This window comes from Oncorhynchus kisutch, linkage group LG15 (genome assembly GCF_002021735.2).
Source record: "Oncorhynchus kisutch isolate 150728-3 linkage group LG15, Okis_V2, whole genome shotgun sequence".
NCBI lineage: Eukaryota > Metazoa > Chordata > Actinopteri > Salmoniformes > Salmonidae > Oncorhynchus > Oncorhynchus kisutch.
Window position 1 is genome coordinate 30,157,735 of NC_034188.2, and position 14,897 is coordinate 30,172,631.

At 44.6% G+C, this 14,897-nt stretch overlaps 1 long non-coding RNA gene across 1 annotated transcript; it reads left to right on the forward strand.

The window, feature by feature from the left end:
- The first annotated feature begins 214 nt into the window (after window positions 1-214).
- On the forward strand, window positions 215-1,070 carry LOC116353686 (uncharacterized). Its single transcript, XR_004203229.1, has 2 exons — window positions 215-370; window positions 471-1,070. It is a non-coding gene; the product is annotated as an uncharacterized LOC116353686 (long non-coding RNA).
- The last annotated feature ends 13,827 nt before the right edge of the window (window positions 1,071-14,897 follow it).

The window sequence follows — 14,897 nt, forward strand, 5'->3', positions numbered from 1 at the left end:
AGGAATCTATTTTGTATTGCAATTATAGAATATTTACACAGATATATATTACAGTAAGTTTGACTGTAAAATATATTTTTACAACAGGACCCAAAGGCTGCCCCCAACAGGGGGAAGAGGAAAAATATTTTCAGATGCGCAGGAAAATGCTATTGTTGACATGGTTGTTGTCAACAATGCAATAAAACTGCGGGAGATTCAAGATAGAGTGCTGGCTGATAATTATATATTTGAAAATGTTAATTCTGTCAGCACAACAACTATTGCTCGAGTCCTAAAGAAACACCAAGTTACAATGAAACAGTTATACACTGTACCGTTCGAGAGAAACAGTGAACGGGTAAAGGAGCAAAGATACCAATATGTCCAGGTAAGACGTCTGAGGTTACGTACACAGCTATACAAAATATTTACAGTAAAAAAAAACACTAGCATTTCTACAGTAAAACTGTGCAATTACTGTTTTTCAGAGAGTAATGGAGGTGGAAGCACTGGAAAGACCACATTCATTTGTATTTATCGATGAAGCTGGATTTACCCTTGCCAAAACACGGCGCAGAGGAAGGAATGTTATAGGTCAAAGGGCCACTGTGGAGGTTCCAGGCCAAAGGGGGGGAAATATCACCATGTGTGCTGCAATGGCCAATGATGGTTTGCTTCTCAACACACCACTCATTGGCCCATACAACACAGAAAGGCTTATAGCTTTCCTAGAACAGCTCTATGCTCAGCTAGTGCCAGCAGAATAGGGGGAGCCAGTAAGAAACCCACAAGTTTTTGTCATAGTTTGCGATAACGTTGCTTTTCACCACTCTGCAGCTGTCACAGATTGGTTTGCAGCACATCACAGATTTATGGTTTTGTACCTGCCTGCATATTCACCCTTCCTCAACCCAATAGAGGAGTTTTTCTCTGCCTGGAGGTGGAAAGTGTTTGGTCACCACCCACATGACCAAATGTCTCTTTTGGAAGCCATGCGTGCCGGATGTGAGGACACGAGTCCAGAGGACTGCCAGGGATGGATAAGGCACTCCAGAAGGTTCTTCCCCAGGTGCATGGCAAGAGAAAACATTAGATGTGATGTTGAAGAAAACCTGTGGCCTGATGCTAGAGAAAGGCAGGATTAGCCCCTCCACTATTTGTTCGAATTACAGTATGTACTTTTAGTTTCTACCTTTTTTTTCTCATTACTGTAATTCCGTAAATTACTACAGACTATTGAAGCAATCTGCTAATTTTCATTTACCTTAAAGAATTGTTATGTTCTAAAAATCTTTATAAATCATGTGAAAGAATGTCACTCTTTTCTTTGAAGAAAATATGACTTTGTATGAAGTCACTGAAATTGTTCAAACTGTAAAGATGAAAAGTTAGTATTTTCTCTATTGGTGTTTGATGCTAGTGTTTTTACTCTCAGTGTGTTCTGAGTGACAGTGTGTGTTATCTCAGTGAGGGTTGTGCATAGTGTTTGGCTGCACTGAGCGTGTTTTGAGCCATGTGTTAAGAGTTGCGTTGCTTGGAATGAGTTTTGCAGGTAATGTGAACTGTTTAGCTCAGGTGACTGTTGGTAGTGCAGACTGTAGTTAGAGTTTTGCACATGTGACTCCAGTTGTGCCCACTGTCGTTTAGCAATCGAAAAAACTGTAAACCCAGTTGTACTTTTGGATATCAGTGTGGCTGCGGCCACCAGTGGAATGTTTGTAACAATGGCAACTGGGTGATGGAGGTTCAACACATACTATTTTGCTGCACAATCTAATGATTGCGCTACTCCCTCTCTGTCTCTCTCTCTCTGTCTGTCGCTCTCTCTCTGTCTGTCGCTCTCTCTCGCTTTGTCTCTCTCTGTCGCTCTCTCGTTTTCTCTTTCTCTCTGTTGCGCTCTCTCTCTCTCTCTGTCTGTCGCTCACTCTCTCTCCCTCTCTGTCGCTCTTTCTCTCTCTCTCTGTCTGTCGCTCTCTCTCGCTTTGTCTCTCTCTGTCGCTCTCTCGTTTTCTCTTTCTCTCTGTTGCGCTCTCTCTCTCTCTCTGTCTGTCGCTCACTCTCTCTCCCTCTCTGTCGCTCTTTCTCTCTGTGGCTTTCTCCCTCTCTGTCGCTCACTCTCTCTTCCTCTCTGTCGCTCACTCTCTCTCCCTCTCTGTCGCTCTTTCTCTCTGTGGCTTTCTCTCTCTCTGGCGCTCACTCTCTCTCGCTCTGTCTCTCTTGCTCTGTCTCACTTCCCCTCTCTCGCGCTCTCTCTCAATTCAATTTAAATTTAAGGGCTTTATTTGCATGGGAAACATATGTTGACATTGCCAAAGCAAGTGAACTAAATAATCAACAAAAGTGAAATAAAAAATCTAAATGAATACTAAACATTACACTCACAAATTTCACAAATCTCTCTCTCTACACTTGTGTGTCTCTGTTTGTTTTGTATGTAATGTGTAATGTCTATGTAGGCCGAATTAGGAATTTATCTGGCCAGATATATATATATATATAGATTATATTCTTATATGTTTGTCATATTTCTGCTGTTGGGAAGAGAATACAATGTCATGCATAAAAATGTTGGAATTACCTGGATTTCTGCATAAATTGGTCATAAAATTTGAACTGATCTTCATGTAATTCACGACAATAGGCAAACACAGTGTGCTTAAACTAATAACACAAATGGTATTTGTGTTGTCTATTTCTTGTCTATTTTGAATACATCATTTAAACATTCACAGTGTAGGTTGGGAAAAGTATGTGAACCCCTTGGCTAATGACTTCTCCAAAAGCTAATTCGAGTCAGGAGTCAGCTAACCTGGAGTCCAATCAATGAGATTGGAGACGTTGGTTGGCGCTGACTTGCCCTGTAAAAAAAAAACTCACAAAATGTGATTTTGCTATTCACAAGAAGCATTGCTTGATGTAAACCATGCCTCAAACAAAAGAGATCTCAGAAGACCTAAGATTAAGAATTGTTGACTTGCATAAAGCTGGAAATGGTTACAAAAGTATCTCTAAAAGCCTTGATGTTCATCAGTCCACGGTAAGACAAATTGTCTATAAATGGAGAAAGTTCAGCACTGTTGCTACTCTCTCTAGGAGTGGCCGTCCTGCAAAGATGACTGCAAGAGCACAGCGCAGAATGCTCAATGTTAAGAAGAATCCTAGTGTCAGCTAAAGACTTACAGAAATGTCTGGAACATGCTAACATCTCTGATGACGAGTCTACGATACGTAAAACACTAAACAAGAATGGTGTTCATGGGAGGACACCACGGAAGACACTGCTGTCCAAAAAAAACATTGCTGCACATCTGAAGTTTGCAAAAGTGCACCAGGTGTAACGCCTGTCGTCAGAAGGAGTGGACCAAAGCGCAGCGTGAAAAGTGTTCATGATTTCTTTTATTATAAAAAATAAAAAAAAACACTCAAACAAAACGACCGTGAACAGTTCTGTCAACAGAAAATAACTACCCACAAAACACAGGTGGGAAAAAGGCTGCCTAAGTATGATTCCCAATCAGAGACAACGACAGACAGCTGCCTCTGATTAGGAACCACACTCGGCCAAAAACAAAGAAATAGAAAACATAGAATGCCCACCCTAATCACACCCTGACCTAACCAAATAGAGAAATATAAAAGCTCTGTAAGGTCAGGGTGTGATACCAGGATGTTCCACAGCGCTTCTGGTAAAATATTATTTGGATAGATGAAACTACAGATGAGTTGTTTGGAAGGAACACACAACACTGTGTGGAGAAGAAAAATGAAAGTGACAGCACACCAACACCTCATCCCAACTGTAAAGTATGGTGGAGGGAGCATCATGGTTTGGGGCTGCTTTGCTGCCTCAGGGCCTGGACAGCTTGCTATCTTTAAGGGAAAAATGAATTCCCACGTTTATCAAGACATTTTACAGGAGAATGTTAGGCTATCTGTCCACCAATGGAAGCTCAACAGAAGTTGGGTGATGCAGCAGGACAACGACCCAAAACACAGAAGTAAATCAACAACAGAATGGTTTCAACAGAAGAAAATAGTCCTTCTGGAGTGGCCTAGTCAGAGTCCTGACCTCAACCTGATTGAGATGCTGTGGCATGACCTCAAGAGTGCAGTTCACACCAGACATCCCAATAATATTTCTGAACTGAAACAGTTTTGTAGAGAGGAATGGTCCAACATTCCTCCTGACTGACTGCAGGTCTGGTCCACAACTACAGAAAACATTTGGTTGAGGACATTGCTGCCAAAGGAGGGTCAACCAGTTATTAATCCAAAGGTTCACATACTTACCCACCCTGCACTGTGAATGTTTACACGGTGTGTTCAAGAAAGACATGAAAACGTAAAATTGTTTGTCCGTTATTGGTTTGAGGAACTGTATTTGTCTATTGTTGTGACTGAGATGAAGATCAGACCAAATTTTATGACCAATTTATGCAGAAATCCAGGTACTTCCTGTCACGTTCTGACCTTAGTTCTTTTGTTATGTCTTTGTTTTAGTATGGTCAGGGCATGAGTTGGGTGGGAAGTCTATGTTCTTTTTTCTATGTTGTGGTTTTGTGTTTGGCCTGGTATGGTTCTCAATCAGAGGCAGGTGTCGTTCGTTGTCTCTGATTGAGAATCAGACTTAGGTAGCCTGTGGGTGGTTATTTTCTGTCCTGTGTTTGCTGTTTTTGGTTCAGGAGTGTCCTTTTCATTTATGTCAGCTTACAGTGTGTGTGTACCGGTGTTGTACCTTTAGGAGTGTTTTACGCCTGTGTTCGGCCTTACCCTCTTTTTGTTCGCTGTTGTTGGTCCGGAATAAATGGTTTTCCGAATCCTCTGCTCTCTGCGCCTGACTCCACACCCATCACTCTTCTAAACCTGACAATTCCAAAGGGTTCACATGCTTGTACATTTGTGTACATGGAAGTAACCCATTTCTGTTTACTAAAGGATAATGATGTGACTAAAATGAAAGGGTTTCCATTCGTTTAAACAATAACTAGACTAAATTATTATTCCCCATTGCCTCTCTTCATGCTCTATCTCGACAGACAGGATATAACTAATCTAATTAAGGATATAACTATAACTAATCAATTACTGCTTCAGGTTTACAAAGAAATACTGTAGGAATCTGTCTCCTGTCTCATGCGGCTCAGCGATGTTTAGACTTATCTGGGGAAGACTGAGATCACAGGTCACTGTGTGATCCTGGGTTATTGCTTTGTAGCTGGCTGTCTGCCTGTCTCTGCTTCTTCTTCTCTTAACTCTAAACACCATCTCAGAGACCACTAAGACAACCGCAGCAACTCTGCTGTTATTACCGTCAGACATCAAAGCCCAACTCGAGCATCTCCCAGATTAATTGTGTGCAATTTTTTTGTGTGTTTGATCCACATATCTACAAAGATTATGGCACAGTTATATATAGTAACACTCAAGAATAGCGTTAAGGATTTTCAATAGCTGTTCATGCTGAGCTGTTTGCCGGCTGTCTAAGGTTTTTGGCTCAAGGGATGAAACAAATGGTTGTGTGAAGCCGTGAAACTGTGAAAGTAGACCTGGTTGTGATTTTAAACAAGCAGAAAACTTTGACACATTGACATACTTAGAATCTCTCTGCACCTACACTACATGGAGGTTCACGGACCAGGAAGGTTACCAACCCGTTACCCTCCTCAGCCCTACTGATCCCCCAGACAGCTTTAACTTCCAGTACTGATTACAGTTTGGGCCTCTGAGGTCTGCATGCTGTTAGGAAACCCATCCCCTCTAGAGAGAGAGAGAGTGTGTGTGTGTGTGTGTGCGCACGCGTGCGTGTGAGAACAGGAAATTAACTGTGTGTGTGTGTGTGCCTGCTGCCAGCCGCAGATCCCTACAGACCATTCATTCTAGTGTGATGTGTGTGTTGACAGGGTTGATATGACACATGTACAGACTGGGGAGAAGGCCTGCGTGTGTTCCTGGAAACCGTAGCCAACACCGCTCCATCTGGTGGTGTGTCTAACAGCCAGCTGCCTCCCTCCCACGGGTCCAGCAACTCCAGCCACACAACCGATGCTCTCACCACGCAACCATGGCAACCAGAAACCCCATGACGGCCACATCCTCCTCTCCTCCTCCTCCCCCTCTCTTTCCTTCCTGATCGTCTTCCTTGCCTTCGTTAGTGCTCCTGGTCTAGGAGATCTCGACCCGCGCTCTCGCTCTCGATAGAGAGACGTTACTCAACGGACTTTCACTCATGTAGCACAAAGGCCACATACCCTTAAACCATATTGTATACCCACATACCCACCCAGCTCCCAGTCACTCCCACCCACACAGCCAACCGCATACACACGCCCTCATTTACAATACCATCTCCCTGAGGTCACGGTGGAGATGAGTCCATCTGTCCACTAAGTGCCCCCAGGCCTTCTCTCTCTTCCTCATCTCCTGTGGTGAAATGGATTATTAGAGCCTCAGCTGCAGAGAGAGTTGCCCCAGGGATTCCTACTTCACCCCAGCCCAGTCTGGTAACCCACGGAGATGCACTCCCTGCCACACACACACACACACGCACACACATACACACATACACACACACACACACACACACATACATACATACACATACACACACATACACATACACACACACACACACACACACACACACACACACACACACACACACACACACACACACACACACACACACACACACACACACACACACACACACACACACACACACACACACACACACACACACACACACACACACACACACACACACACACACATGCTAAATGTAAACACGTGCATGCTACACCCGCGCACACACACCACTCTCTCCCAGCCAAGACACAGCAGGCTCCATAATAGATGATGGACCAGTCAAGCCATGACACCTACAGGAGGACTTGGCTACTCAAACTAGCCCTCAGTTAACACCCTTCGACCACACCGGAGTACTGCCTGATCCATCACTCCCACTGCCGTGCTTCCATTTCCAGCTCCCAGAGAAAATGTGTTTTGAAATGAATTATTATTTACAACCGTCTTACTCCGTTTGGCCCCTTGCTACCTTACGTTGTGTGAGTTTGTGTGAGCTGCAGCAAACAAACAACAAATCATTTTGCTTCTACTCTCTGCCTAACTCTGCTCCCTGCCTAACTCTGCTCCCTGCCTAACTCTGCTCCCTGCCTAATTCTGCTCTCTGCCTAACTCTGCTCCCTGCCTAACTCTGCTCCCTGCCTAACTCTGCTCCCTGCCTAACTCTGCTCCCTGCCTAATTCTGCTCCCTGCCTAACTCTGCTCCCTGCCTAACTCTGCTCCCTGCCTAACTCTGCTCCCTGCCTAACTCTGCTCTCTGCCTAACTCTGCTCCCTGCCTAATTCTGATCCCTGCCTAATTCTGCTCCCTGCCTAACTCTGCTCCCTGCCTAACTCTGCTCCCTGCCTAACTCTGCTCTCTGCCTAACTCTGCTCCCTGCCTAATTCTGATCCCTGCCTAATTCTGCTCCCTGCCTAACTCTGCTCCCTGCCTAACTCTGCTCCCTGCCTAACTCTGCTCTCTGCCTAATTCTGCTCCCTGCCTAACTCTGCTCCCTGCCTAACTCTGCTCCCTGCCTAACTCTGCTCTCTGCTTAACTCTGCTCTCTACCTAACTCTGCTCTCTGCCTAACTCTGCTCCCTGCCTAACTCTGCTCTCTGCCTAACTCTGCTCTCTGCCTAACTCTGCTCTCTGCCTAACTCTGCTCTCTGCCTAACTCTGCTCTCTGCCTAACTCTGCTCTCTGCCTAACTCTGCTCCCTGCCTAACTCTGCTCTCTGCCTAACTCTGCTCCCTGCCTAACTCTGCTCTCTGCCTAACTCTGCTCTCTGCCTAACTCTTCTCCCTGCCTAACTCTTCTCCCTGCCTAACTCTGCTCTCTGCCTAACTCTTCTCCCTGCCTAACTCTGCTCTCTGCCTAATTCTGCTCTCTGCCTAACTCTGCCTAACTCTGCTCTCTACCTAACTCTGCTCTCTGCCTAACTCTGCTCCCTGCCTAACTCTGCTCTCTGCCTAACTCTGCTCTCTGCCTAACTCTGCTCTCTGCCTAACTCTGCTCCCTGCCTAACTCTGCTCTCTGCCTAACTCTGCTCTCTGCCTAACTCTGCTCTCTGCCTAACTCTGCTCCCTGCCTAACTCTGCTCTCTGCCTAACTCTGCTCTCTGCCTAACTCTGCTCCCTGCCTAACTCTGCTCTCTGCCTAACTCTGCTCTCTGCCTAACTCTGTTCTCTGCCTAACTCTGCTCCCTGCCTAACTCTGCTCTCTGCCTAACTCTGCTCTCTGCCTAACTCTGCTCTCTGCCTAACTCTGCTCTCTGCCTAACTCTGCTCTCTGCCTAACTCTGCTCTCTGCCTAACTTTGCTCTCTGCCTAACTCTTCTCCCTGCCTAACTCTTCTCCCTGCCTAACTCTGCTCTCTGCCTAACTCTTCTCCCTGCCTAACTCTGCTCTCTGCCTAACTCTTCTCCCTGCCTAATTCTGCTCTCTGCCTAACTCTGCTCCCTGCCTAACTCTTCTCCCTGCCTAACTCTGCTCTCTGCCTAACTCTTCTCCCTGCCTAATTCTGCTCCCTGCCTAACTCTGCTCTCTGCCTAACTCTGCTCTCTGCCTAACTCTGCTCTCTGCCTAACTCTGCTCTCTGCCTAACTCTTCTCCCTGCCTAACTCTTCTCCCTGCCTAACATTGACAGCTCCTCGCTTGCTTGTAAAGCCTTCATTAAGTCTCTTGCAAAACACTTTTGGGAAAATCAGAAGTTTTGGGAAAGTAGGGCACTGCTGTAAAAAAATAATGATGTCTACTCTGAGAAGAAATTGGTTATGTCATCTCTCCGATATGGGTATGCGCTATGAAGGTACTGCCTTTGTTGGTATTTGTTAGATTGAAGGGCTATTGTGTCTGTGTGTTTGTGTATTCCCTCGGAGGAGGTGGATTGCAGTGTTTGCCTTATAAGCTGCTATTGTTGCCAGCTCGCTCAGAGACGGTTGGCAGGCACTAATGCCTCTTAGTGAAACCTGTATAAACTCTCTGCCTCCAATGTAAACATAGATCTTTATTATGCTAATGCTAGATCAGACCATTCACATGCACAACTCCCACTGCTACCACCAGCCTGCTGTAACTGGATTTATTATCTCTGTCTATTATACTGTTATTATGACTTATCTCTCTGTTATTAGGACTTATCTCTCTGCTATTATGCCTTACCTCTCTGCTATTATGACTTATCTCTGCTATTATGACTTATCTCACTGATATTATGACTTAGCTCACTGATATTATGACTTATCTCTGCTATTATGACTTATCTCACTGATATTATGACTTATCTCTCTGTTATTATGTCTTTTCTCTCTGTTATTATGACTTCCCTATCTGTTATTATGACTTATCCCTCTGTTATTATGACTTACCCCTCTGTTATTCTGACTTATCTCTCTGTTATTCTGACTATCTCTCTTATAGGTCAGTGTGTATCACAGACTCCTATGTTGTTATAGCATACTGTCTTTCATCCTCTGCTATTTCCTCAACAAGGACAATAAAATATCTTATCTGACTCTCTAATCATGTTGTGGTAAAACGAGGTGGATTTGGTGGTGGAAAAAGACAGAAACTAAGAGAGGAGGAGAAGGACAACATGAGTGGTGCTGATGACAATGGTTGTGATGACACTGGGCATGATCATGATGATAATCCTGATGACAACACTGACAATTACATTTCCAATAACATGTAGGGGGCATTGGGGAGCACTAATGTGTTGCCTCGAGCAGGTATGGAGGAGAAAAGCATTCCTCGGGTCCTCAGTGACCACCACTTAGACTGCTGATAGATATTGACAGCCGTTTCATTTGTCCTCTGAGGCTAAGGCTTTTAATGGGGATTTGACCAAGGAATACTCAAGCATACATGTGCATTATTGAGCCTAACCACCAGTCCATTTACAAGGTGGATCAACACCAAAGGACCAGAGAGGGTGGGTAGGGGTTAATGGTGCTGAAGCTATTATCACTAGACCAAAGCGCTCTGTGTACGCATCCAGGAGAGCAATTAGACAGAGAGATCTAATATACAGTATGGAAGAGGACAAAGAAAGTGAGAGATAAAACCAGAGGGAAAATAGAGAGATAAAGCTAGGAAGAAATGGATAAAGAGAGAGATAAAGCTAGAGAGAAAAGGATAAAAAGAGAGATAAAGCTAGAGAGAAAAGAGAGAGAGAAAGCTAGAGAGAGATAAGGAGATAAAGCTAGAGAGAAAAGAGAGAAAGCTAGAGAGAGATAAGGAGATAAAGCTAGAGAGAAAAGAGAGAAAGCTAGAGAGAGATAAAGAGATACAGCTAGAGAGAAAAGAGAGAGAAAAGAGAGAGATAAAGAGAACGCTAAAGCTAGAGAAAAAAATGACTATAGAGTGAAGTAGACAAAGAGATAACAGAGAAGTGAAAGATAAACCGAGAAAGGCAGAGCGTCACAGAGATGGATAGACCGATAGAGGAAGATAAAGACAGAGAAGAGAGACAGACAGACAGAGACTGTAGCTGCCTGAGGGAGTTGCCAGCTGGGTGTATAAGGGAGGGTCTTGTGAATGGGATGTGATGAATGGAGTGATATCTCTGCTGCAGTCAGGCCCAGCAGGCGTAAAGCAGTCCCCATACCAAGGACACCTCCATCAGCTTACCCTGCAGACACAACCAATCACCCCATGTTCCCTTAAAGAATAGTTCAATTATTGCAAACAGCCAGCCATCGATCAAGTGGAGAATTCCTCTTCAGGGGGATTTGATTCCTTCTCGGTTTTCTTTTGTGCTAGTCTTTTTATTTACTATCTTTCTCTCTTTCCACCTTTCATGTCGTTCTTAGAGCAGCCGTTGAATTTGAGCGGTCAATCTTTCAGCTGCTATTTTTACAGCTCAGTTTGCTTCCAAAGAGCCACCTTGTCATTCCCTCCATTTAGCTTCCTTTTTTTTAACCTCCATTGTTAATGTATGGTAATTGTACAAGGCAATACCATGGGCTACGGGGAGTCGTACGGGGATCCTGTCTTACTCCTTATCCATGTCCATTACCGTACAGCTAGACCTGATATCTGGCAGACCAAACAGTGAGACAGGTATTCCGTTTCTCAGTTCTGTCTCCACAGGGCCTGTGTTTCTGTGTATAACGCTCCTGGAATGAGATGCTGGTGGGAGGTGTGTTTGGGGCTAGGGGGTGGTGGGGATGGGCGGTTAACTGTTTCTCCTCTGCGTCTGACTGCTGAGTGGATGGGCCGGGCACAGCTGTCCAAACAGGGGGAACAGAGAAGAGTGCATTTTTTGATGCTGCAGAGACCTCGTGAATATTGGATGTCCCCCCCCACCATCTACCTGGTTTCCTGTTACTGCCTGGTTGATTGCAGCAGAGTGAGTGCGTCTCTCTCTATGTCTGCCTCAGTGGCTGTTACGTAATGACAGCCCTCCTCCACTGCAGTGAGGCAACAGTCGGGATTCCCTCTTGTACCCAGAACGAAGGAGTGGGGAGGGAGGAGAGAGAGGAGAGGGAGGGAGGAGAGGGCGAGGAAGGGACAAAGGGAAGGAGAATGAGTAGAGGAGGACGACAGAGAGGGTGAGAAAAAGGGGAGAATTTGAGCTACAGCAAACCCTCATTTGACCAGTATATGAAGTAAATAAATGCAAACACCCATTGCGTACCAGCAAATGAATGAGAGAGAAATACAACTGGTCCTCTTCAATCGATGGGGGAAGGGATCCTCTGGAACAAGTGGTGGATAGGCTTTGTCAGTATGGTAAATAAAGAAGGATGATTCATCGTTGCGGTGATGAAATAAAATGTATAGATCAATTGAGGAGAGGGAGGGAATTCAGTAAGTGTTTTGTCTTCCTCTTGGAATTATGGCTGGTTTGGTAGAAGGAGGGGTAGAGAGAGTGGTAAAGGCTAGCCCTACAAAACCAAGTTGAAGTTAAATTGATGTGGCAGTCAAATAGATGCCAGTGAAAATGTGATATTGCTTTGGTTAGCAATATGATAGAGGTTCTTACAGCCAGTCTTAATTCAGTGCTTTTGAAGAATGACAGTATGAACGACGAAGACGTTTCTTCTAACTGAACCAAAGTTCTTAATATCTTGGTTTGATTTCATCAACCTTTTTCCCGGAAACAAGTTCATGAGTGGGTTTGATGTTTTAGGGTCTTGCCCTCGACCATCTCTACAGTTCAATGCAGTTTGTTTGCTGTAGGGTACAGATATTTCAGTGAAACGCTAGAAAGTATCCCACGTTGTCAAGGTAGTCGTGGTCTCAGCAGCCTTTGGAGGACTCAATCTGTATTCATTTATTTAATAGTGGATGGTTAAGAATGTTTCCTCACATGCTTTTGGGCCTGGGACACGTGAGCCTCCCAATATGTCCAAAATGAAGATACTGCGCACACAACCACACTCATTATACAGTTGTTCATAATGTACGATGCCCAGAGAGAATTAGGCCAGTCAGAGCCATTCTCCTGGATTATTAGCCAGGGATTATCCATTTATAGAGTGGATTGTCCTCTTAGTCTGGATTATGAGGATGTTTAATCCTACTCTCCTGGCCTGCGCTCGCTGTGCGCTCATTCTTTGGCTGCTGGAAGCCTTTTAGGATTTCCGCCCAGTGAGTCAACCAATTAAATTCCACTAGCCATAATGTCCAATGACTTTACCCTGATTATACAACCCCTTGCCAAGGAGGAAGAGGATGATAATGATGTCATTGTTGGCTTAGTGATGGACCGTGCAAAGGGCAGCGTCACGGGAACTTGTACACTATGACTTTAGAAGGGGAGATTAGAGTGCCCGCCTGGACATTGTCGCTGAAAGGTCAAGTTGCTTTTGTTGCTGCTCAATATCCACTAAGCAACAGACCAAGGGTCACCTGATTTACCAAAATGGGGCTGGCTTTGAGGAATTTTCATTTTCATTGGGACATTACGCAATTCATTAATTCAACGTGGCCTAATTCTCCCGAGAGTTGAGTAGGGAAGGAAACTAAAGTGGTGTTAGAATTGAATGCTATTATTCAGCATCTTTGATAGGAAAATGAGATTTTAGCCAGGGCTGTGTATTAGACGTAATTGCTAGCAGCAAGCAGCTAGTCCTTCCTCTCTGCACTCTGTGTAAGTGATGGGTGTTTCATCCGAAGCAGTGAGGCAGAGCTACAGTACTCTTGTGGGCTGTTGTAAAAGCTGTCCTCTAGTGAACTCACTCACAGCACTGCTGTCTGAATACACAACCTCTCTGAAAACACAACCTCTCTGAAGACACAACCTCTCTGAAAACACAACCTCTCTGAAGACACAACCTCTCTGAAGACACAACCTCTCTGAAGACACAACCTCTCTGAATGCACAATCTCTCTGAATAAACAACCTCTCTGAATGCACAACCTCTCTGAATGCACAATCTCTCTGAATACACAACCTCTCTGAATGCACAATCTCTCTGAATACACAATCTCTCTGAATACACAATCTCTCTGAATACACAATCTCTCTGAATGCACAATCTCTCTGAATAAACAACCTCTCTGAATGCACAACCTCTCTGAATGCACAATCTCTCTGAATACACAAGCTCTCTGAATGCACAATCTCTCTGAATACACAATCTCTCTGAATGCACAATCTCTCTGAATGCACAATCTCTCTGAATACACAATCTCTCTGAATACACAATCTCTCTGAATACACAATCTCTCTGAATGCACAATCTCTCTGAATACACAATCTCTCTGAATACACAAGCACTTGCGTAACTCTTAGCACTTCCCTCCCAACATGAACCTATCCATGTAATTTCATCCATAATTAAGTGATGAGTGAGCAAACATATCTTTTACAGCATATCTTTTGACTGAAGACCATATAGCATGAAAGAGGGTGCCAGACCTGACTTATAATGGGCTTGCTCACTGAAATAATGATTTTTCGGACAATCTTATTCTCAAACTGGTTCTTACCACCTGAAGGAGAAAGATCTCCAGTGCGTTCCACTTCTTTCCCCACCAAATTCCTTCCCTTGTGATCACATTGATCAAGAGCCCGTCTTGAGAAGACATTTTGTTAACTCACCTAGTTTCTATTCAGAGTGCAAAGAAAGGTGTCCCTGCAGTGACATCCAGCTGCAGTGTGCCGTGGTCCTGAGAGGGAGGGAAGAGCTGCAGTGATGTGTTTTAACATTGGTGGTGTGTGTTATCGCTGAGGTTGGATGTGCGGTGCGTCTTATCAGGCTACTGTGATATGGTAGTAACAGGAGTGTGAGACTCTCTTTCTCTTTGTCATCTTCTCTGATGAGACTGTTTCACCCAAGTGCCATGATGGGGCTCACCGAGGAGAGGAGGATGCAAGGGGAGAGAGAGAGAGAAGGATGAGGAGATAAAGAGATTGGGAGAGGCAGTGAGATGGAGGGGGGATGCCCAGGCTAGACCCAGGCTATTACCTCACTTTAAAGTTGTGTACATCAGGCAGAATGGAATGGCTGGTCCTTTAAATATAATCAAGTTTTTACAGTGGTGCGTTTTATCAGTTCACCAGTTCTGCACGGAAGACTTGTGTTTTATGTATAAACATCAGAGCAAAACCGCACCACAGGGATTGACTACTTCCATCTTGTTGACTGTCTGTCTTTTTGTTAATACTGCGAACAGGACTTAGCACTCTACTTCATGGCTGGTTTTACACAATAACCAAAGTCACATGCCACTCATCTTTCCATTTAGTTGTGAAGTTGCACAGTGTTTGTCTTTCTTTTTCCTCATTCAACCTTTCTCTCTCCCTGGCCTCCCCTCTCTTTCTCTCTCCCTGGCCTCCCCTCTCTTTCTCTCTCCCTGGCCTCCCCTCTCTTTCTCTCTCCCTGGCCTTCCCTCTCTTTC